This window comes from Cervus canadensis, chromosome 14, assembly GCF_019320065.1.
Source record: "Cervus canadensis isolate Bull #8, Minnesota chromosome 14, ASM1932006v1, whole genome shotgun sequence".
NCBI lineage: Eukaryota > Metazoa > Chordata > Mammalia > Artiodactyla > Cervidae > Cervus > Cervus canadensis.
The window spans coordinates 15,851,669-15,877,096 of NC_057399.1; the positions used below are offsets into that span (position 1 = coordinate 15,851,669).

General features: G+C 42.4%; 1 pseudogene; it reads right to left on the reverse strand.

Annotated features, from left to right (window-relative positions):
* Window positions 1-10,363: 10,363 nt before the first annotated feature.
* On the reverse strand, window positions 10,364-25,366 carry LOC122452929 (annotated as a pseudogene).
* Between the last annotated feature and the right edge of the window lie 62 nt (window positions 25,367-25,428).

The following is a 25,428-nucleotide window of genomic DNA, read 5'->3' on the forward strand; positions in this document are numbered from 1 at the left end:
TACATTGTGAAGAGTTAATTAACATATCCCTCATCAAGTTAATTAACATATCCATCTCCTTACATAGTTCCTTTGTGTGTGTGTATTATCAACAGTAGTCATCATGTTATGCATTCAATTCACTGACCTTATTCATTTTATAACTGGAACTTTATACCCTTTTATCAATCTTTCCCCATTTTCCCAAGTCATCGGCCCCTAGCAACCACCATTTGCTATGAATTTGAATTTTATTTTATTTATTTTTAGATTCTACATATGTGATAACATGCAATTTTTGTCTTTCTTTATCTTGCTTATTTCACTTAGCATAAGGCCCTCCTGGTCCATCCATTTGTTGCAAATGGTAAGATTTCTTTCTTTTCTAAGACTGAATAATATTCGTGTATATGTATATGTGTGTGTGTGTGTAATGTGAAAGATGTATGTCACATTTTATTTGTCTATTCATCTGTTGAGAGACAGATTGTTTCCATGTCTTGGCTATAACGAAAAATTCTTCAGTGAATGTGAAAATGTAGATAGTGATTTCATTTCCTTTACATATACATCTAGGAAGTAGGATTGTTGGTAACTGAGATGGTATTATTATTTAATCAACATATATAGATTTCAAATTATATATATAATATATATTACATATAAATTATATATGGTAATTCTGTTTTTAATTTCTTGGGTTCCTTATGTTTTACCAGGGTCAAGGAAAGGAAGAACTGAATCCATCATGTGCTTTAGGGATCAGGGAATCAGGCTGTTTCCTCTGGTTGATCTTGGCTTTGCCTGGGAACACATACATGTCTGCAGTTCTGTGGTCTCCCTGGAGTCCACGAGTTTATGACACTCAGCTCCAGTTCTAGCCTCAGGTGCTTTGCCAGTATAAGGCAGAGACAATCTTGCACCTTTCTCTTCTGTAGAACTTCCACAGAACTAAGGAGTTTTTCTGCTCCCGCAGCGTTGAGCAGCTGTTCAATGCTGGAGAGGGGGATCGATTGAAGTTGATATTGGGGGAGAAGAGAGTTATAATCAAGCCACATCTTCTGAGAATCACCTGCTGCTTTCCTCTTCTCTATGATAGCTGTGCAGATATTCATTGGGTTTGAGGGTTTAGCTGTGTCCTAAAACATAGACTTCCCTGGTGGATCAGTGATAAAGATTCCGCCTGCCAATGCAGGAGACTTGGGTTTGATCCAGGTGCTGGGAAGAGCCCCTGGAGGAGGAAATGGCAACCAGTGTTCTTGCCTGGAAGATCCCATCGACAGAGGGAGCCAGGTAGGCTACAGTCCATGGGTTCGCAAAAGAGTTAGACATGACTAAGTGACTAAACAGCAACTACAAAAATACAGACTTAATTTTTCTTCCCGTTGCCTAGTAATGTTCATTTAAATTAAAGAGCTTTACACATCAGAATTGGTGTTTTATCTGTTGAGACATCAAAAGCCGAAACAAAGATAGTAATTTTTATCTGACACTAAGCTTAGGCAATTTAAGTAGAGAAAATTGTTATAAATCAACTGTCAAGAATAGATTCTTTTCAGTTTTCCTGGTGATTTAGTTTAGTTTTCTTAGGAAAGCCCCAAATTTGTGGTGTTTCTGCAATACAATGTTCACAAAGAGAAAGAAATGAAAGAAGGCAAAATGGTTGCCTAAGGAGGCCTTAAAAATAACTAAGAGAAGAGAAAGAGAAAGGGAAAGACACCCAACTGAACGCAGAGTTCCAAAGAATAGCAAGGAAAGATAAGAGAGCCTTCTTACACGAACAATGCCAAGAAATAGAGGAAAACAATAGAATGGGAAAGACAAGAGATCTTTTCAACAAAATTGGATCTATCAAGATCCAATTCTGTGCATGAATATTTCATGCACAGACTGACATAATATAGGACAGAAATAGCAAGGACCTAACAGAAGCAGAAGAGATTAAGAAGAGGTGGCAAGAACACACAGGAATACTATACAAAAAGGTCTGAATAACCCAGATATCCATGATGTTATGGTCAGTCACCTAGACTCAAACATCCTGGACTGTGAAGTCAAGTGGGCCTTAGGAAGCATTACTGTGAGCAAAGTCAGTGGAGATGACAGAATTCCAACTAAGCTATTTCAAATTCTAAAAGATGATGCTGTTAAAGTGCTACACTCAATATGCCAGCAAATTTGGAAAACTCAGCAGTGGCCACAGAACTGAAAAATGTCAGTTTTCATTCCCATCCCAAAGAAGAGCAGTGCCAAAGAAGGTTCAAACTACCATACGATAGTGCTCATTTCACATGCTAGCAGGGGCTTCCCTGGGGGCTCAGCAGTAAAGAATCTGCCTGCAATGCGGGAGACGCAGGAGACAAGGGTCTGATCCCTGGGTCAGGAAGATCTCCTGGAGGAGGGCATGGCAACCCACTCCAGTATTCTTGCCTAGAGAATCCCATGGACAAGAGGAGCCTGGGGGGCTACAATCCATAGGGTCTCGAAGAGTTGAACATGACTGAAATAACAGCACATTCACACACATGCCAGCAAGGTAATAGTCAAAATCCTTCAAGCTAGGCTTCAACAGTACGTGATCCAAGAACTTCCAGATGTACAAGTGGGATTTAGAAAAGGCAGAGGAACCAGAGATCAAATTGCCAGCATCCGTTGGATCATGGAAAAAGCAAGAGAATTCTAGAAAACCATCTACTTCTGCTTCACTGACTACACTAAAACCTTTGACTGTGTGGATCACAGCAAACTGTGGAAAATTCTTAAAGAGATGGGAATACCAGACCACCTGACCTGCCTCCTGAGAAGCCTGTATGCAGCTCAAGAAGCAACAGTTAGAACCGGAAATGGAACAATGGACTAGTTCAAAATTGGGAAAGGAGTATATCAAGACTGTATATTGTAACTCTGTTTATTTAACTTATATGTGACATTCATCATGTGAAATGCCAGGCTGGATGAATCATAAACTAGAATCAAAATTGCTGGGAGAAATATCAATAACCTCAGATATGCAGATGACACCACCTATATGGCAGAAAGTGAAGAGAAACTAAAGAGCCTCTTGATGAACATGAAAGATAAGAGTGAAAAAGCTGGCTTAAAACTCAACATTCAAAAAATGAAGACCTTGGCATCCGATCTGATCACTTCATGGAAAATAGATGGGGAAAAAGTGGGAGCAGTGGCAGATCTTATTTTCCTGGGCTCCAAAATCACTGAGGATGGTGACTGCAGTCATGAAATTAAAAGATGCTGTTTGGAAGAAAAGTTATGATCAACCTGAAAGTGAAAGTGAAGTCACTCAGTCATGTCCAACTCTTTGCGACCCCATGGACTGTAGCCCACCAGGCTCCTCCATCCCTGGAACTTTCTAGGCGAGAGTACTGGAGTGGGTTGCCATTTCCTTCTCCAGTGATCAACCTAGACAGCATATTAAAAAGCAGAGATGTCGCTTTGTAGACAAAGGTCTGTATAGTCAAAGCTATGGTTTTTCCAGTAGTCATGTATGGTTGTGAGAGTTGGACCATAAAGAAGGCTGATGCTAAAGAACTGATGCTTTCAAATTGTGGTGATGGAGAAGACTCTTGAGAGTCCCTTGGACTGCAAGGAGATCAAACCAGTCCATCCTAAAGGAAATCAGTCCTGAATATTCATTGGAAGGACTGATGCTGAAGCTAAAGCTCCAATACTTTGGCCACCTGATGTGAAGAGCTGGGTCATTTGAAAAGACCCAGCTGAAACAGACTGAGGCAGGAGGAAAAGAGGATGACAAAGGAGGAGATGGTTGGATAGCATCACTGACTCTATGGACACGAGTTTGAGCAAACTGGGAGACAGTGAAGGACAGGGAAGCCTGGTGTGCTACAGTTCATGGGTCACAAAGGGTTGGACACGAGTGAGCAACTGAACGGCAAGCAATCCTGACAACATAAGACATGGATATCAAAATAGTGTTGATACTTGAAAAGTCTTATTGTATGTGTATATGTTTGTGTAGGCAATAGTGATTAAAAAGTCATACTAGCACTTTCTTCTCCCTTAGTAAGTAAACAACCTTATAGAATTAAGCTGAAGCTAAAAGGAGGAGATCTTTGATATTTTTTGTATCCCTTGTGACATTTTAATGACTTCTGGATGCCACCTATAGACAAAGATTATTCTGAAGGTTAGAGAAATCCCTTGAGGGCATTTTTCAGATATGTTTTTGTTACATGCTTAATATCACTGAATTCTCAGATCTTACATATTTTCATGACACAGAACACATACTCTAAATGCAGGTGTATTCCTTTAACTGTGGGTATTTATTTAACAAATTTCCTCTCAAGTCTTCTGGTGTCAGACACAGTATGACGATAGTTAAGGATCTGTCACCATTCCCATTAAAAACCTTATTGTTTAGGCTTTGCTTCCTTGACTGTTTCAAATTACATCTAGCTGAGACTTGCCAAAGAAGTTGTCAGCTTAGATATGACTTCGATTTTGAAAAACTGTTGAAAATAGGAAAGCCATTTATAGTGACAGAAAAAAAGAGAATTTGGCTGGCATCAAGTGTCTTTTCTTGCTGAAATATATGTGTTCATGAAGTTTTCCAAACAATTGCAGTATGGATTAGTACATTTTGACACTTTAAAAATAAGTATGCTTTAAAACAGGATAGATAATTAACTGGAAAAATATATGTCTCCCTGTATATTAGAAATGTTTCTTCATTTTATCACAAGTGTCCAATATGTCACTATGATAGGATTGAAATGGTGAGATTCTATTTATACAGAATATGAATCAGGAACATCTCCAGAAACATCTACCACAAAAAGAACATTTGCATAAGAATATACATTTTCATCTCTTTGGGATAGTCAGGGAACTGGGTTAAAACTATACTTTTTTGCATAATGCTTAGATTCAGAATAAAGTAAAGCTCAATAACTCCATTGTATAGGAGGCAGTGATCAAGACCATCCCCAAGAAAAAAGAAATGCAAAAAGGCAAAATGGTTGTTTGAGGAGGCCTTACAAATAGCTGAGAAAGGAAGAAAAGCTAAAAGCAAAGGAGAAAAGGAAAGATATACCCATCTGAACACAGAGCTCCAAAGAAGAGCAAGGAGAGATAAGAAAGCCTTCCTTGGTGATCAATGCAAAGAAATAGAGGAAGGCTATTTCTGGGAAAGACTAGAGATCTCTTCAAGAAAATTAGAGATATGAAGGGAACATTTCATGCAAAAATGAGCACAATAAAGGATAGAAATGGTATGGACCTAACAGAAGCAGAAGATATTAAGAGGCGGCAAGAATACACAGAAGAACTGAACAAAAAAGATCTTCATGACCGAGATAATCACGATGGTGTGATCACTCACCTAGAGCCAGACATCCTGGAATGTGAAGTCAAGTGGGCCTTAGAAGCATCACTACGAACAAAGCTAGTGGAGGTGATGGAATTCCAGTTGAGCTATTTCAAGTCCTAAAAGATGATGCTGTGATAGTGCTGCACTCAATCTGCCAGCAAATCTGGAAAATGCAGCAGTGGCCACAGGACTGGAAAAGGTCAATTTTCATTCCAATCCCTAAGAAAGGCAATGCCAAAGAATACTCAAATTACCTCACAATTGCACTCATTTCACACGCTAGCAAAGTAATGCTCAAAATTCTCCAAGTCAGGCTTCAACAGTATGTGAACCGTGAACTTCCAGATGTTCAAGCTGGATACAGAAAAGGCAGAGGAACCAGAGATCAAATTGCCAACATTCGCTGGATCATCGAAAAAGCAAGAGAGTTCCAGAAAAACATCTACTTTTGCTTTATTGACTATTCCAAAGCCTTTGACTGTGTGGATCACAATAAACTGTGGAAAACCTGAAAGAGATGGGAATACCAGACCACCTGACCTGCCTTCTGAGAAACATGTATGCAGGTCAAGAAGCAACAGTTAGAACTAGACATGGAACAACAAACTGGTTCCAAATTGGGAAAGGAATACCTCAAGGCTGTATATTGTCACCCTGCTTATTTAACTTATATACAGAGTACATCATGTGAAATGCCTGGTTGGATGAAGCAGAAGCTGGAATCAAGATTGCTGGGAGAAGTATCAATAACCTCAGATATGCAGATGACACCACCCTTATGGCAGAAAGTGAAGAACTAAAGAGCTTAGTGATGAAAGTGAAAGAGGAGAGTGAAAAAGTTGGCTTAAAACTCAAGATTCATTAAACAAAGATCATGGCACCCGGTCCCATCATTTGATGGCAAATAGATGGGCAAACAATGGAAACAGTGAGAAACTTTATTTTTTGGGGCTCCAAAATCACTGCAGATGGTGACTGCAGCCATGAAATTAAAAGACACTTTCTTCTTGGAAGAAAACCTGTGACCAACCTAGACAGCATATTAGAAAGCAGAAACATTACTTTGCTGACAAAGGTCCATCTAGTCAAAGCTATGGCTTTTCCAGTAGTCATCTATGGATGTGAGAGTTGAACTATAAAGAAAGCTGAGTGCCAAAGAATTGATGCTTTTGAAGTGGGGTTTTGGAGAAGACTCTTGAGAGTCCCTTGGACTGCAAGGAGATCCAACCAGTCAATCCTAAAGGAGATCAGTCCTGGGTGTTCATTGGAAGGACTGATGCTGAAGCTGAAACTCCAATACTTTGTCCACCTCATTCAAAGAACTGACTCATTGGAAAAGACCCTGATGCTGGGAAAGATTGAAGGCGGGAGGAGATGGAGACGAAAGAGGATGAGTTGGTTGGATGGCATCACTGACATGATGGACATGAGTTTGAATAAGTTCCAGGAGTTGGTGATGGACAGGGAAGCCTGGCATGCTGCAATCCATAGGGTTGCAAAGAATCGGACAGGACTGAGTGACTGAACTGAACTGAACAACTCAATAAATAGGTTAATCAGTTATTAAATCTCCCAAGAAGAGAGTTTTCTGAATTGTGAAACTAACAAAATCACCCAGAATGCAGTTCAGAGATAAAGAGATATGAAAATGGGAGAAAAATTAAGAGGCATGAAGGAAAAAATTAAAAGCTCCAACATTAATAAGAGTTCTAGGCGCGGTTAGAGAGAATGGTGTAGGTTTAATATTGTAAGAGATGATGGTTGAATTTTTTTTTCAGAATTGAAGAAAGACATGGTTCCTCAAATATAAGAAGCAATATTAAGTTGCAAGCAGGATTTGAAAAACAAGTCCATACCTAGCACATCTATAAACTACCAGAAAAAAGAAGCCAAATTCTTATTCTTTTCTAAGTAATTTTACTGATAATAGGCTTCTCACAGCAAAAAGTAGACGCAAGATATCAATTGAATAATTTTTGTAGTGTCCTATGAGGAAGCAAACTGGGATTCCATTCCCAGGTAAAATATTGGTCAGGCATGGGTGCACAATGTAGACAAATGTAGATATGCAAAGACTAAGAATTTATTATTCAGTTTATTGTTTATTAATTATTCTTTCTATGGAAAGACCTACTGATATGTTTACTTCAGTAATAATCAAGAAGGAAAAAGTAGGAGACAAATAAAAGAGGAAAGTGTTATATTCAGTACAAATTAAGGTTGACTGTTTCCCCTCCTACCCCCTCCACCCATGTCCTTCAGCCCCTCAATGACACAGTGAGAGTCAGACGCTGTTTGAGTTAAAGACACGCTAAGGTCCTCTTCTGTTGGGGGGGGCATCAAGAATTTTTTATGGAGTTATATTTGACATATAAGATTATATTAGTTTCAGATATCCCACATAATAATTTGATATATGTGTATGTTGTGAAATGATCATCACAGTAGGTCTAGTCAATCCATCACCATAGAAAACTACAAACAATTTTTTCTTGGGAAGAGAACTTTTAAGATCTACTCTCTTAGCAGCATTCAAATGTAGAATGCAGCATTATGAACTACAGTCACCAAGCTGTACATTACGTCCAAGAGTTTGATTAAGAAGAGCATTTGCTAAAAACACACATTAAGTTTGAGAGCAACAGAGAGAATAGAAAGAATTGAGAAGTGGAATGAAACCAACCTTTGAACTTCGTGGTAATTCCACTTTAATGATACACTTTTCAGTCTTGACCTCCATGTCCTGGTTAAGATGAAGCCTGGTTTCTCTCCAGCTCTATCTTTAAAACAGCAGTTCAAGTGATTGGTTCTTTCTTCTTAACTCACCCAGTTTCCAGGCAAAAGACAGTAGTATCCTTCAGAATAAAGTTAAGAATATAGACACTCCTCTAAGGTCTCTGTACATGTTGTGGGTTAGGAAGATATCTTGTTAAACCTCATTTAATTGAAGGGACATGGGTTTGTTTTGCAGAAGGGAAAGGAAATGCTCAAAAAATGAAGTTTCAAAAATGACAGTAATGATAAGCTACTATTTATTGAGTATCTGCTTATGCCAAACATACTACATTTTAACTCTGAAAATGACCTTACACTTTAGATATCTTTAACCTCATTTTAAGGATGTGATAATGGAATAGCTCATAAAAGGGAACCCTGAATTTGAGCCTGTTTTTGGAGGGACAGTAGTGTTGAAGCGGGATCTCATTTCCCTGTTGAGGGATTAAACCTAGCCACCAGTCCACCGTGGGCTAGAGGCTAGAAGCACCCTGTCTGAAACCAAGAATGTTACAAGGAGGCAAAAACTGCAAAACAGGTACACAGTTTATTATTAGAGACACAGCACAATGCATGGGAGAACACACAGAGAAACAGCTTATTTATGTGAGAAGCAAGGCAGAGATACACACCCAGAAAGGATTGTGGCCGTTCTGAATGAGTAGTGTAGTAACCAGGTGGTTTACATCACTTTTATAGGACAGCCCTTCTGGGTCTTATGTTTACATTTGGCCAATTATCTTGCTTCTTTCTCCACATTTGATTGGTCCTAGGACCCTCCCCAAGATGCATGTGCAACTTTTTTCTCAGAGGGATTGCACCATAGAGGGCTATAGGTGCATGTCCACACTCGTTATGGGGTGGGACCCCGTCCCTTTTTGATCCCCAAGAAGCCTTCCTGTGCATGTGCAGACAAGGAACTCTTCTTAACCTCAGGAGGTCTTAACCTTAATCTCTTTACTTTCAGTTCAGTTCAGTTCAGTCACTCAGTCTTATCTGACTCTTTGCAACCCCATGGACCGCAGCATGCCAGGCTTCCCTGTCCATCACCAACTTCCCTGTCCATCTTGCTCAAACTCATGTTCATCAAGTTGGTGATGCCATCCAACCATCTCATCCTCTGTTGTCCCTTTCTCCTCCTGCCTTCAATCTTGCCCAGAATTCAGGGTCTTTTCCAGTGAGTCAGTTCTTTGCATCAGATGGCCAAAGTATTGGAGTTTCAGCTTCAGCATCTGTCCTTCCAATGAATATTCAGGGTTGATTTCCTTTAGGATTGACTGGTTGGATCTTCTTGCAGTCCAAGGGACTCTCAAGAGTCTTCTCCAACACCACAGTTCAAAAGCATCAATTCTTTGGGCCAGAGCTCAGCTTTTGCCACTAGCTTTGTCCTTGGAGGATCTGTGTGAGAACAAAGCTTGAATTTTACTCCACTTGACAAAAACCAGGTGTCCCAGCCCACGGGCCTATCTATCTTCTTCCTCAAGCCCAGGCACCTCCGATTTTACTTTTCATTCTCTATAATCTGTTATGCTGTATTTTAAATAATATTCTCACATATGAGTATCTTGTTCTAATGCTTGATGTATATTGATCTTTTGAAACTGAGGGAGAAATCAGTGTACAAAGCAGGATACACAGTTTTATTTTCTTCAGTAGTGTTTTTCACTTAGTTTTTGACATACTATGTGATGTGTAGAACGAAAAGAATTTAAAATAGTGTTTGTCCACAGTGGGTTAACCCTTTAATGTTCTTAAGAACATTAGTGGATCTTTAAAAGGCATTCTATGTTGCTGTTTGGTATGTGTGTAGTTTTATTTTTTTGTTGGAGGGATGGTTGGTGAGTAGTAGATTCTCTTGAGGGCTCCTTAGGTGGTGCTAGTGGTAAAGAGTCCGCCTTCCAGATGTGGGTTCTATCCCTGGGTTGGGAAGATCCCCTGGAGAAGGGCAGGGCAACCCACTCCAGTATTCTTGCCTGGAGAATCCTATGGACAGAGGAGCCTGGTGGGTTACAGTCCACAGAGTCTCAAAGAGTCAGACACAACTGAAGCAACTTACACACCCAGGTTCTCTTGAAGAGATAGAACTAAAATTATATATATATATATTTGCTGCAAATATATATATATATATATATTTGCTGCAAAAGCTTTATTGTTTCCACATATCTAAGTCATGGAAGAGGGCTCCAGGGTAGTAAAAGCTGTCTTGTGGCCTCAGAGAGGGGCTTCAGGCAGTAGCCCTGATGCCAGAGGTGCTCCTCAGAGGCCTCTGGTCTTTGGAGGCTCCTGGTCAGTCTTGAGGGTGAGCCTTTCAGAGAGAGACTCGCCCAGCCCAGCCCTGGGAGCCACCAGCCTGCGGAGGTCGGTCAGGTGGTCTCCCATCTTCTCGGTGAGTTTCACCTGCTCCTCCAGGACACGGCTCTCCAGAAAGTCATGGAGGTGGGAGTCTGCGTGGCAGAACCAGGGCAGGCAGATCCAGGAGGGCCTGGCTCAGATTCTTCTCCCTGAGAATGGTGGCTTCATAGCACCCTGGGTTTTACCCCACTCATCTTGAGAAGCTTCTGCATGTTCTGGAAGAGGGCACAGCAGCAACACTGATTTTGCATTTTCCAGAGACTCTTGGTGCCCTTGAGCTTCTCCTCAGCAGAAAATTTTAGACCACACCATCTAGAGCCACATTGTTGCTGCTGAAATAGAAGCCCAGAGAGAGGGAAGTGCCCGCAGATGCATGTTGAACTAGCGGTGGATGGCGGTCTCCACCACGGTGGGATAATTATGACAAATACGGGAGCTCGTGGTTGACAGTAAATTAAATTCAATTTAGTTAAATTCAAAAAATTGGTGTTGGCTAGTCCTGGAGAGCTGAGTCGTTGAATACGAAGGTTGTGCCTGGAAAGAAGGTTGGAGAGTGGTCAGAGACTGGAAGAAAGGGAGTCCGTGGGTTGATTCCTCCAAACACTGTTGTTGAAGCAAAAGACAGATCTGAGGGACTGCTAAGCCACTGCCTTAAGTGATCTTAAAAAAAAAGAATCACATTATGATAAACCAGATTTTAAATAGGCAGTAACTTATTAGAGTCTAAATTAAAACTCCTCTATTAAAGGGGGTACCATTATATGGCATCCTGCTCTCGAATGCTGGTAGAAGTGTGGCGGCACCTCTGAGCTCTAACCAGTACAGAGATAGAAAAAACCGTTTGTCTACATTAATGTTCCTCAAACTGCTGTTGAGAAAAATGTACGAAATTGGAGAAAACTTTGTCCATGTGAGTCCAACCCTACCTACGAGAATGGCCTCAGGGCCTCCTAGATGCAGAAGCCATATTCTAATTCCAGAGCACATGTAAATTGTTCAGTCTCTTCATCAGAGCTTGGCTTCGCATGTAGATTTCTCCACAGGGAAGAGTATACTGAGCAACAATCCGGCTGTTACATTAGTCTCTTATGAATTTGAATTATGTTCTTTTGTTTTTGAGAAACTAATCTCTGCCTTGGATATTCACAAAATCCAATTTCTGAGTCTTTAAAACGTAAGTCCCATTTTTGAATTGGGGTGCTCTCTTCTGGGGTCTCTGAGTCTCTCCCTAGTGATGAGCATATCTGGACACATCCCCTCAATATACACAATTGTTCTGGCTCATCTGTGTTTTATTGTTGTTGTTTCATTTGTTCTCTGTGTGTTCACATTTATCCAGTAATGAAATTGTTGTTTTCAGCCTCACTCTCTCTCTGCTGATTTGTGGGGGTGGGGGTACTGGGTGGATTTCCAGAAGCAACACTTGTAAGTTTAAAAGAATATGATGTTCATTGGAAACAAAGAAAAACTTACATGGTAAGCTTAAAATGAAAATTCATTTCCCTACATAACTTGGACTTAAACTCTACAGTTAAATGCCTGTGACAGCACAAACTTCTAATCCTTGCATGACATATATGTGTTGCTTTTGTTTTCAGAGAGCAAGAGGCTAATGAATTTAAAGTTAGGTCCTCAAAGGTATCTCTTTTAGAATGCTGAGTTGTAAAAATTTAGGAACTAACCTTTGAGTTTATGTGTGCTAAAAAGATAAGCTTTCTGTTGCCCAAGCACTAGTCCATTGGAACTGACTGATAATGGATTAGAAAAATAACCTAACAGAGTTACGTGATATTTATTTTGCAAATAACATGGTGTGAAAAAACAATTGATAACATGTAAAATGAACCCTTGAAATGTAGACTTCCTATGAATTTTACATGTCTCTTGGTGTGATAACCATTGGAAGAATTAATCTTCAAATCTAAATTAACATACAAAGAATAAACAAGATCTAAGAATAAGAGGTCATAGAAAGTCAGACAGAATGGTGTAATTAAAGTTTCTAAGGATGAAAGATGGCTTACACTGAATGTGTTCAGGATCTCTTTTTGAGGGATTTATGGTGCTTCCCAGGGAGCACATTTTTAATCCCATTGCATTGGGGTTATACAAATAATATACAAATAATGCAAAGTGGTTACACCACCAGAGTGACAGAGCCCCCTACGAGAAGAGCTCAGGTATGAATTCTAGTTCTCTTTTTGACTTTTCGTCTTGTGCCTCCTGTCTGGATCTCACACACAGTGGTTTCATGTTCTTATATCTCATGCTGGGGTTAGTCATCTGACCCTCCCTCTCCTCAGCTAAACTTGGAGGGTAATAGCACCTACCTTTAGTCTCAGGAGGGTCAAATGATTCGATGCACACGTCTCATTTAGAGTAGTTCCTGGCAGGTAGAAAGCGTTCAAACTTGCTCTATTGCCTCCTCACTGTATCACCCTATCATCAAATCACACTTCTTTTGGAGAAAAAGGACACTGAGTTTCTTTCTTCAAACCGGCTAAATTAACTTGTATTTCTTCTGTTCAGATATCCTACATACTAGTTTGCTAGGAGATGCAATAACAAAATACCACAGACTGGGAGGTTTAAACAACAGAAATTGATTTTCTCACTCTTCTGGAGGCTAGAATTCTGAGATCAAGGTGTTGGTAGGTTTGGTTTCTCCCGAGGCCTCTCTCCTTAGCTTGCAGATGACTCCCTTCTTGCTCTACACTTAATTGACCTTTTCTTGGTGCATGCTCATCTCTGGTGTCTCTTCCTCTTCATATGTGGACACCAATTCTCTTAGATTAGGGCCCCATACTTTTGACCTCATTTAATCTTAATTACCTCTTTTAAGGTCCTATCTTTAAATACAGTCACATTGGGGACTAGGGCTTCAACATATGAATTTTAGCGACCACAGTTTGGTCCGTAAAACCCTATAAGACATTTTAAGGCTTGCATTTAGGTGAACAGTTACAAGCATGACTTCCAACCTTCTTGAAAATGTTCACAGGTGTTTTGGCCTCAGTTAATGTAAATATATTGCTCTCAACATTGGAATTTAGCTCTGTTCAGTCACTCGTATTACATTGCTCTTCAATATTCCTGTGTTGAAAGAAAGGAGCTTCCCTTTCTTGATCATGAAGTAAAAGGTAGACAGTACCATTAGGATGCCAGGCTGAGTGCCCAGGTGTAATCAGACCTGCTTTCAGGGCCTGGAGGAGTCAGGGTTATTTACTGTCCTATGGAGCTCTGCAGTGGGATTCCCAGTGGGCTCAGTGGTAAAGAATCCACCTGCCAGTGCAGGAGTCTCTGAAGCCACAGGTTGGATCCCTGGGTCAGGAGGATCCCTTAGAGGAGGAAATGCAACCCACTCCAGTATTCTTGCCGGACAAATCCCGTGGACAGAGGAGCCTTGTGGGCTGCAGTCTGTGGGGTGGCAAAGAGTTGGGCACAAGTAAGCAAGCATGCACAGAGGTCTACAGTGGGATTTACTTTAGAAATAGGACAAAGTAAGCAATCTGCTGCTGCTGCTGCTAAGTCGCTTCAGTCGTGTCCAACTCTGTGGGACCCCATAGATAGCAGCCCACAAGGCTCCCCTGTCCCTGGGATTCTCCAGGCAAGAACACTGGAGTGGGTTGCCATTTCCTTCTCCAATGCATGAAAGTGAAAAGTGAAAGTGAAGTCGCTCAGTCGTGTCCGACTCGTAGCGACCCCCTGGACGGCAGCCCACCAGGCTCCTCCGTTCATGGGATTTTCCAGGCAAGAGCACTGGAGTGGGGTGCCATTGCCTTCCCCAAAGCAATTTGAGGGTACATTTATTGAGTTCCAGGTCCTTCTGTGACTCTCACAGTAGTTGTGTATTTGACAAGGTAGAAGTTCAATTTATTTACTTTTGCCAGAGGACCTAGTGGTAGGTGGACCTAAAAGTCTGTGGAAAGTGGGGTAAGTCAGTTAGCTTAGGTAGCACATGGGTTCACAAGGTTCATAACTAAGTTCAAAGTTATGGTTTGCCAGTTAGGCATTAACTGAGGTGACCCCTGCAGAGGCTGTTCAAAGTGCATAAAGAAGAGAGACTGATAGGCTGGCCTCCATCCCACACTAGGTCATCAACAGAAAACAATGCTTTGGTGTCTGCCCACAGGGGGTCCAGGACCTACCTGAACTAACCCCTTGGGCGGCAGGTTGGGATCTGGAGACTGCATGAGGGAGTCTGAGGAGCTGTGTCCTGAGCAGCCAGGCCACATGAGGTCCGGGGTGGCATTGGCTGAGGTCACCCCAAGTGGGATGCTGTCATCCTTCCATTTTCAGGCCCCTGGGACAATCCTGTTTGTTCAGGTTTCCAACTCTTTGCTATATGAAAACTCTTGGGTTTCCCAGCGCTAACTGCCACACCGGGTCTCTGGATTGGAATGTGGTGCTCATTCAGAAGCAGCAGCCCCTCCTGGGTGATGGAGGGCAGTGCCTGAGATCTAGAGTTAGTGGGCAGGTGGCAGATAACACTGACTCAGGGAACACCAGCCACCCCAGAGCACTCCTTGGACATGGTAGGGGAAAGGGCATTCTGTAATCTAGGCACATGGGATAGAGGGTTGACCGTCGAGATGTGTTAAACACTGGGACAGTCTGGTGTGATTCCTCCAATTGGAAATGCTGCCTTCTGTGGAGAGGTGGGTCCATGTGCTGAATCAGAAGTGTGCCTGGTCTTATGTCATTCCAGATCTTTCAGTAGTTCCCAATTACTGTATTCAAGGATGAAACTGGCATGCCCTTGCCTGGAATTCAGGCGCCCATGCAATGTGTCCCTGGCCCTGTTCTGTTCAGCCTTACTTCTTTACATGTTTGGCGTCTTCTATGCTCTTGCCAGAAGTACCTTTACCCATCTCTTTCCTGTGCAGGGAAAGCTAACCCACCCTCCTAACCAAGTGCCTAGTGGTTGGTCCTGAGTCAGTGATCTTCTGGAGGGAGACATCTCTCAACCATTTTGTTATCATTTTGTATCCTGCGCCCCACCTTTTAAAACAAAACAAAACAAAACAAAAACTAAAGCTGGCTTCCTTAAGCTTCAGGCTCCACCAAATCTGGATCCAGACCAAGACATAAAAAAATAGGCCTGAGATTCAGTCATAAGGGTTGCAGAGCTACAAAGGAGACTGAATGTTCATGTTTTATATGAACATTCCTAAGTTAAGTCAGGGTCTTGCTTGGGAAGCAGTGAGTATCCAGTAGATTTTAACCTTCTTTACTTCTCCTTCCTCTTCTAAAATGTTAGATCCTTAAGAAGTGTCATTTCATTTTTCAGTTCCTTCTGTCAAGTAGAGAGCATGGCACTTTGTAAACCCTTAGAAAGAATTTGCAGACTAAGTTAAGGTGTATATGTTAGGTGTATGAAGCATGATACCAAACTATGAGACGTTTGGAGCAGAGCTGTTCAGTAGGAATATGTGAGCAACCTGTTTAAACTTTTCTAGAAGCCTTAAAAAACTAGAAAGATACAGGTAAAATTAATTTTAATAATCTATTTTATTTAACTCAAGATATCCTAACTTTTATCATTTCAACAAGTCGTCTGTACATAGATGTATAAAGTGATTACTGAAATAGTTTACCTTCTTTCCTCATGCAAAATCTTTGCAATCTGTTGTGTATTTTACACTTAAGGCACATCTCAACTTGGATTCACTTCATTTCAAATGCTCAACAATCTCATGTGACTTGTGCCTGCCACTTTGGGCAGCACAGATGTATGGTTTTAAAAACAGTGACAGGAAGAAGAAAATGCTTTTGATCCAGCGATTTAATGATGGTTGCATCAGTGACTTCTAAATTCTAATAATATTTCTTGCCTCCAAAAGTCACATTAATTTTGTCAAAATGCCCTCTTCACCAAAACCTTCCAGTAGATGGAGAGTAAAAATGCACAGGTATCAGTATTTAAATGTAAATGTGGAGGTCATAGTATTTTTAGAGCTGCAGTAGAAGAAATGCAGCCTCCAGGGGTCAGGTGTTTTTAACATGCAAATAGCATTGTGAAGTCCTGAAAGAGATAGAGTTCTCATTTATGAATCATTATAATAACTCCAAGACCCTTCATTTCAGTGCAGAATTTTCTGAGCTCATTATGTGAAAAGGAGCGTATTGTCTAGTACATTCTGTCTCAGGAAGCTCATCTGCTCCTACTCCAGTTGATGTGAAAGCTATATGTTTACATGAGAAAAACTTTCATTAGACATTCCTGGTGGTAAATTTTGTAGTCAGGGAGCCTTGTGTAAATCACTGGTGTGGCTTTGCTGACTTCCTAGTCAAACTCAGGCTGTGTGTCACTGCACGCAGCAAATTAAATTTCGATGAGCTTGGGAAAGTAATTGGGCTGTGAATGTTACCCATTACTCAGAGAATTGTAAATGTCCAGAAATGAAACCAAACGATGTAAAATCCAATTAATGTTTTCGGGGCAAGCAGGACCATAGAGATATAGAACAGTCAGGGACCTGTGTCCAGCCCCTAATATTTCACATGAAGAGTCCCAAGGCCCTGAGGGGCTTGAGTGGCTTCACCAAGGTCGGATAAGTCGTTTCAGTGGCCATGGGGACTAGGGTCCATTCCTACTGACTCCTTAGCTCTGTTCCCCTGCATCTCTTCCTATCTGCAGCTTTGGTCATCTGTCTGAATTTTGTTATCTCAGGAAGGAGAAGGAGAGGCAGAAAAGGCAAAAACTGTCAGCACTTGCTCTTTCCATTATTATGTAGCATATGATGATCGTTCCCATTTCCTGCCACAGCAGAATAGAAACATAACATTTTATAGGTAAATGTCAGTTTGGGGAGAAATACTGTTTTTTTGAGCCAGAAGTTGATGGAAGTAAAATGAAAAAAAAAGTGGGTCAGACAACAACTAAAGTGATCTGGAACAAGAAGGGCCATTCTGCCGGAGCTCAGCCGTTGAGTGAGGCCAGTCAGTAGGTGCTCAGTCAGTATTAATTTGGTTGATCACTTAAAAGATATGACAGAGGAAGGAGAGGGATTTCGGTGGTCCTTGACCAAGGCTTGGGGTCTTTGGGTTCAGAGGAGTTTGGGGTGCCTGGGGGCAGAATCCAGGGCTGACTTAAAGAAGGTGGCCGGAGGGTAGGCAGCTTATGGCCTGTAGATAGACGTGGCACAGGCTCCTACAGGTCACAATCTCAGATGGGCTGTTTCCCAGTGGTGTGTCCTTAGAACAACTTTCTGCCCTTTTAAAGACAAGAGTGCTGACCCAAGCGACTCCTCGTGGAGTTCCTACACCAACCCTATCATAGGATCTGTGGGAGTGGCAAGGAGCGGTGTGACTGTTCACAGATGATGAAGGCATTCAAGGACTGAACATGTCCACAGAAAACAGGCACATCATGCCATCTTTCCCTCTGATATGAAGAACTGTGACCTTTCTTGCCTTTCGTGGTGGCTTAGAATAATAATAGAATTGGTGGGTGGAGGGACCCAAGGGGCCTGGGTAAAGCCTACAGGAGAAGGTTTTCTTTGCATCTCCTGAGGAGCTCTGACACAGCCTCTCCTCTCCCATTATTTTCCACTTCAGGAAGAAAACCATCCCAGTGCTCCCTATGTGGGTTCTGTAGCATTCACTTAACAGCGTGTTTATTTGAAATCTTGGACTTGAGGCTGAGGGGAGATTGAAAGTGCCAGCCTCAGGCACTCTTGATCTCCTTATGAATGCCGCGTTCATCACTTAAATGTAATATATTTATAATCAGGGCCAAGGCAGCATGACCTTGTTTTATTCTAAATAAATCACAAGCAGCTAGACATGGGGGCTTCCTGCTTTAAATCAGATGCAAAACGTGTTAGCTGTCAAGGACTTTGTTATGATTCTGTTGATCTCTTTAGGTTTGATCTCTTTCTTCGTTATTTATATAAAAGGAAACAGAAAATTGGTGGTGGGTGAAGGGAAGGTGGGACGGGCTCCCCAGAAAACCACACTTCAGGAATTGCTCAGCGATGGAAGCTTACATAGCGTGGACTTTCCCTCAGAAGGGGTAGGGGCAGGAAAATGACATGTCTGAGGCTTAGATCTTCCAGCCCAAGATAATTAATTTTGAAGCCACATTTTTTCCCCTCTCTGGAAACATTAATCATGAAAATTTAAAAAAAAAACAAAAAACCCAAACTGGCTCGGTTGTTATTTATTGCTTCTCAGTGCAGCAGGGCTTAAAGAGCACTCACCAGGAATGTTCAAACACAATTTTTTTTTCCCTCCCAGGACTTAGTCTGGGGCCAGCCCTGTATATAAATATCATTACAGGGCGACAACTCCAGCCTTCTGCAGCCTCCTCTTGGACCCTGTCTGCCTGACTCTGCTTTCACCATCTCTGCCAGATAAAGACGCAGTTCCCTTTGGTGACTTGGATTGTCCTTAAAAGTCAGACTGGTCAGACTAAAACAAGCACTGCTTATTTTAATGATGGTAGCGAGGGGAACTCCAAGATCCAGCACCAAGCATTTGCACAGAAGGAAATTCATGGGGCCATTGTTGCTTTAAGGCATCTGATTATTTGCCTACAGCTGGTTCCTCAGCTCTCCCCCCCACCCGCCCCCCCACCCACTGGTTCCCCTTGTTACAAGGTGTTCTGTCTTGGAGATGAAACAAGTGAGGGCTAAACTAATTAACTAACCAGCAGTGATCTACCGCTTCAGCACCTTGCATTCCTGAAGATTTATCCCATTTCAAATTCATTGCCATTTCCCTCCAGGGAAATAAAGATTGCTGCCTATTAAAGATGGGGACAGAAAAAGGCACCTTCACTGCAGACAGCCTGTACAAGAAAATAATACTGTAATCATTCCCTCCAATCAGCTGAAAAGGATTAAATCTTCTGCTTCTAAAGTAATGTTCCAATTGAGCCTTGGGGAAGAATAATTCATGATTAGGGAGAAGGCTGGTCTAGCAAATGTGAACATTATGTCCATTACTTAAACACACTTCCTGGGCTGACTGCTAATGTACCCAAGGGACTTGAAGCCCCAGCAACTGATAGGCGCAATGAAACAGGCAGACAAGGACAAGAAGTATTATCATCTGCATTCAACAGCACTACATAGACTTTACCACTGCTAAATCACTGCCTTTGGTAAATAGCCCAGATAACTCATTTTAATAGAAGAATTCTTCTCTTCTTTATGTGTATTAAACAACAGACTCTTATGAGCGGTGGCAGCGTATTGATTCCTGGGAAAGGCCGTGTGAATACCAATTCTGTAATTTATGCTGTTTTGTGGCTCTGGCTGTATTTGTTATGCATAGTGTATTAAACATTCAATAGCTCAATTTAATCTTTGCAGCCAAATTGCACAGCACATCATGCCAGATAGTGGTTGTTTCATATACACAGCCCATCTGCTTCCTGTTCTATAATTCATTCAGCAGGCAAAGTTTCTGGCAGCCTCAGGCTACCAAAATATATATATATCCTTAGGGTACCAGAAGTGCTTGGCACTCAATTAGTTTTCCGGGTGTCTAGTGCTATGTGTGCATGAGCATGGGTATGTGTTTCCACTTTTATGAGAATTAAAGATGGGAATAGTTTGCTAAGTTCTGTGTCCTCATCTGGACAACTTCTCATAAACTTGTGGGATTTTCACAAAACCCAAAGAGAAAAAAAATGTTAGAAGTGAAACACAGTGATCCTTCTCCCTTGGGGAATTATCCATCGCAATAAAATGTGTTCTCTCAACCATCCCTATCTAAATAGATTGATTTATATCTTGTGGCAGGGATAAATAAAACAAACCCCAAAGAACTATAAACTCTTGGCTCCTTTCTTGGGATGAACCACTGGGATTAGCTCTCTTACGGAGAATGTTTATTTTCCCTAAAATCCCCTCCTCTCTTGGAGGTCTGCCCTCTCTCTTAGTGGGGATGCTGACTTTGTCCTTTCCTCATCTTCACTTCTATTTGCTTTTAAAGAAGCCAGTGCCTAAATGTTGTCCAGTGGAAAACTACATTTCAGTTTATTGAAGTCTTTCTGTAACTCCCAGTACAAATACTTGATTTTCAGCACATTTTATGGTCTTTACATTGTACACAGGGACCAACGACCACCTGGGTTTGGGGGTGATCAGTTTACACCTTTTTTGGGAAAAGTGACTGAAGACCTGTTTCAAGGACTGGGATTACAGCTTCTCTGAGTGGAAGTAGCTCATCCATTCCAGTTACCTCATTTTACAGGTAATAACAGCCAACACTTGTGTAATGCTTTAGGGCAAGATCAAAGGTGCAGATCCAGCAGGGCACGATGAGGTGAGGCCTCCCAGAAGGTTGGAGCCTGCAGCCCGCCGGGTGAGGGTGGTGGGAACTGGATGCAGAAGCCACAGAAGATTGTCGCCAGACAGAGTGCAGGCCCTGTGTGTCCAGATCTTCCAGATTGTTGACAGAAGCTGGAAATCTGGATTTTTTTTTTTTAATGGGAAATATACTTTTTTTTCCCTCAAATGTTGGCATTAAATGATATTATATATTGTAAAACACTGCATGGGCCAAACAAAACACATCTGTGGGCCTTCCAGAGCATATGGGCCTCCAGGTTCTACACTTGTAGAGTTTATGCCACCATACTCCATACATTCTTATTATATTTTCCTGCTAGGACACTGGGGTCTAGGGAGTTAGGGTCTTGCCCAATTTTCTACTCCAAGTGAGGGGGTGGAACAGGAACCAGGGTTAAATCTGCTGGCATCCACTCTGGGACTCCATTGACATAACTGCTTTTCCTTGTAGTGCAAGGATTCACCTAACCTTCCCTTTTAGTAATTGAAATTTTCTCTTTGTAGCAGGGAATTCTACTTTATTCTGGTTTTTAATATCCTCTCTGGTGTTACCATTATTAGCATGCTTTATTTGGGCTTGATTCACCCCTACCTCTCTCTAGGGTTACCATCTTGGGGTAAACTGTACATCCAACCAGTACAACTCAACGATGCAAACAAAACACTTAATGTTTTATCCCTCTGTCCTTAACATTTATTCATTGGTGATGATCTCTTCATACCATTTCTTCTCCCTCCACGAAAACTATGGAAGCCATGAACTTTTACGTTCCTTCTTCACTAAGAGACAGTCCTGCAATTCCTTTGTGTTGCACACACACTCTTGATTTTAACAATATGTATCTTCAGACCTGAAATGTAATCAAATTTCCTACCTAACTTGTTTGTGGTAAGCAGATATCTAAGAATGACCTCTGACACCCTCAGTCTTGTTTTAAAATTAATTTATTTTAATTGGAGGAAAGTTGCTTTATAATATTGTGATGGTTTTTGCCATAAATCAGCATGAATTGACCACTAGTATACATGTGTCTCCCCAATCCTGAACCCCCTCCCTCTCCCCTCCCCACCCCATTGCTCTGAGTTGTCCCAGAGCCCCGGCTTTGGGTGCCCTGCTTCATGTATCGAACTTGCACACCCTCATTCTTATATTAATATAATCCTTTGCCTTTAGAGTGTGGGTGAGATCTGGGAATATGATGAGTTTTGTGTTCTCATGATGGTGTTACTTTTTATAGCAAAAGGGCTATTTTTCTGGTGGGGCAAATCTAAGCACATGACCCTTTTAAAGGCAGAGTTTTCTCTTGCTGGAAGTAGAGGGGAAGTCAGAGAGATTCTAAGCCTGAGAGGGAGTCCATGTGCTGTTGTTGCATTCGAGGATAGATGGGGACACATGCAAGGACCAGAGAGCAGGAAGGAGCAGAGAGCATTTCCTAGCCAACAGCTAGGAAATGGGGACCTTAGACTTACAGCCACATGGAATTAAATTCAGCCAACAGCCTAATGAGTTTGGCAGTGGATTCCTTTCCAGAGCCTCAAGATAAGAACCTAGCAGGCTGAGGCTTTGATTTCAGCCTCATAAGACCCTATGTGGAGAACCCAGCTGAGCCATGCTGAACTTCTGACCTCTGGAACTGGTAGGTAATAAATGGATGTTGTTTTAAGCTGCTAAGATTGTGGTAATTTGTCATATAGCAGCAAACTCATACAATTTAAAATCCCTCCCAGCTAGGCCTGCAGTGGAGAAGGAGAGGGGGTACTCTTGGCTTCCCTGCTCTTCTCTCCAGGCTTACCTTCTCCCTGAGCCGGCTTCTGTTTTACTGGGGACAAGGGAAGTGGATAGAGTGGGAGCGAGAAGGTATAAGGAGTAGGGCACTTCTTACTTGGCTGGTAGCTTCTGCTTTCTGGCCCTGCAGAGGGTTGCCACTGGCTGTGTTGTGGGCATTTTGCAGGAATTTTGAAGGTTCTTTTCTCTCTTGTAGAGCTTTCTGGGCCTGGACTGATGCTTTTCTATCCCGAGCGACCGTAAGAAATTCCCGTGTGGCTTGCTGTCCTAAGCGACCCATTTCTGGCCCACATGAAACATATGGTCCCCACCTCCCACTTGCTGTAGTGAACAGTGGGCTGCAGATGCCTCCATGTGGCCATGCACGCCTGTCTTTGCTGTCGAAACGGTTACCTCCTCCCTCACCACTTTATTTTGTGGGCTGGAGTCAGGCCTTGGTCCACAGTTTGCTTAGTCTTTCTCAAGGATGAATCAAGCACCAGTTCTTTCTGTGTCTCAGTGATGGGCAATCCATTTTGAAGCTCTCTGAAGCAAACGCTTGCAGATTCCCTCACTAGACATGTGGAGAGAAGGCAGCTTCCTCCTCTTGTTCCCCGCAGGGACATGTGGTGTGGTGGGACAAGGCTGTGGCTTTGCATGATTCTGAGGCACAGCATTCATATTTCAGTCTGTGTATTCAGAAACTCCTGGAACTCTGGAACAAGTTAAATACACAGAACAATCAGAATGGTACCCCCGGGTTGTGTGGTGGGGTTTCCCCTGTGGTGGGGCTCCTCCTGTGGTGGGATTCACTGTGAGCACAGCCTTCTTCTGAAAGAAACTCCCACCAGTCCTCACTCTCTACCTCCTCTCCCCTTTTGTCTTCTGCAAGTGGGTGGCTGGATTCACAGCTGGTGGAACAGGTTCTCCTAGGATGCCTTACAGGAGGCTGTGCTTCACTCTAGCTTGGGTATCTTGTCACAGGCGCCTCTTACTGAGAAATGTGGAATGAAGGGTCACACTTGTCTAGCTGAGCCTCCGCAGGTGGCCAGAACCCTGTGGCACTCACCAGAGAAGGCATTGAGAGGGCTGATTTTTACAAAAAGCACGACTGGATTTCCCAGCTGTGTTGCCCTCTCCCCCCACTTGCTAGTCAACAGGTTCTTTTGCTTGCTGGGAGCTGGAGCTGCCAGGGGCCAGAAATTTGCTTCTGGTCATATATCCTTGGAGGCTTTGCTTTCCTGTCTCAGGCCTCAGTTGACTTTGCTGCTGGCCATTTGAGCCTACTTCAAAGTTCTCCTCAGTCCTGAACTGTTCTTACTCTATGTGTGGCTGCGTGTGTGTGTGTGTGTGTCTGTCTGTCCATCTGTTTTTTTTATCTGTGCTTTCCCTCTTTGAAATGCTGGGATCTTGGTGGTGTCTCATTCAGGAAACCCAGTCTGGCCAACGTCCATGATCACTCTCTCCTGCTTTTGCTCACCCACTGCCTACACTTCCTTCTTCTTGGCATCTGCTTACTTTGTGCCAAGCTAGGTCCTGGGAGAGGAGCTTGTTGGCAAAACCTGTCGATGGGGAACATGCATTCGGATGGTGAAGCAGCTTTTTGATGCAGCTGGTCCTCTTCATGTGGGTCACCTGCGTTGCCAGAAACACAGAGGCGTCTTGTTCACGAAACTTAAAACAGCCGTTCTGAGTGATTGAGTGAGTGTCAGCCTCACAGGTTTTGGGTAAGTGTCTGGTTTAAGCAGCCAGTGATTTTCTAGTCTAGAAGATCACACCTGGGCAGCTTGCCTGAGGGCATCTGAACATTTTTCTTTTCCTATCTGAGTCCTAACCTATTACTCTATGCTCTATGACACCCAATTAGATTGACAGTTACTACCATTCTCTTCCCTGCTTTTTATCAAAATAGGTCTAGGAACCACGTGTTTACACTGTATACCTACAGCTTAAGGTGTTAGCAGTCTCAGTATGTTCAAACATGGTTTAAAATTTCTGACATCAATCCAGTATAATAGAGTAATAGGTGAGAATTGGATGATTGATGTGTGTGTGAGCACGTGTGTGTGCCCTGGGCCAGAATTAAGCATCTACTATCACACAAGTCAAGCTTTTGTTGCCTCTCTTCTTTCCTTCTTGGGCGGATGGGTAGGTAGACCTTTGTCTTGGTGGAAATTGAAGATCCTCCCAAAGATGGAACAACCATGATGCCTACTCAAGGGCCTGACAAATATCTATGATTTTTTTCCAGGAAAATCTGTCATTTAAGTCACAGATATATGAAATTCCTCGTATTTAACCTTCTAAAGTTCATGGTGAGCTTCCCTGGTGGCTCAGTGGTAAAGAATCCGTCTGCCAATGCAGGAGATGCAGGTTTGATCCCTGGGTCAGGAAGATACCCTGGGGAAGGAAATGGCAACCCACTTCAGTATTCTTGCCTGGAAAATCCCATGGACAGAGGAGCCTGGCAGGTAACAGTCCATGGGGTTGCAAAGAGTTGGATGTGACTTAGAGACAAAACAGTAACAACAAGTGCCCCTCTTTCAGTCCTTGGTCAGGGAACTAGGATCCCACATGCCACAGTGGAGACCCAGCAGAGACAGAATAAAAACCAAGGACAGGACAGTTCACATGTTGAGTTTACAATGAAAACCCTCAAGTAAGTATCCAAAGGCAAATGCGAGAACGGCCTCATTGGCTTAAGGCTGTCGCCCAGTGTCCTGTTAGCTTTCCAGTCTGGCCTACGAATGAGTCCCGTGCTTGGCACTTGTCTTCTATTGGAGTAGTGGGAGCAGCAGCATGGAGCGTGTTGTCACCTAAAGCAGTCTCTGCACTCATCCTGCACCAGAAAGAATACCAGGGCTTGCTTCATTTTAGGTAAACAGGCACCTCCTGGCTGC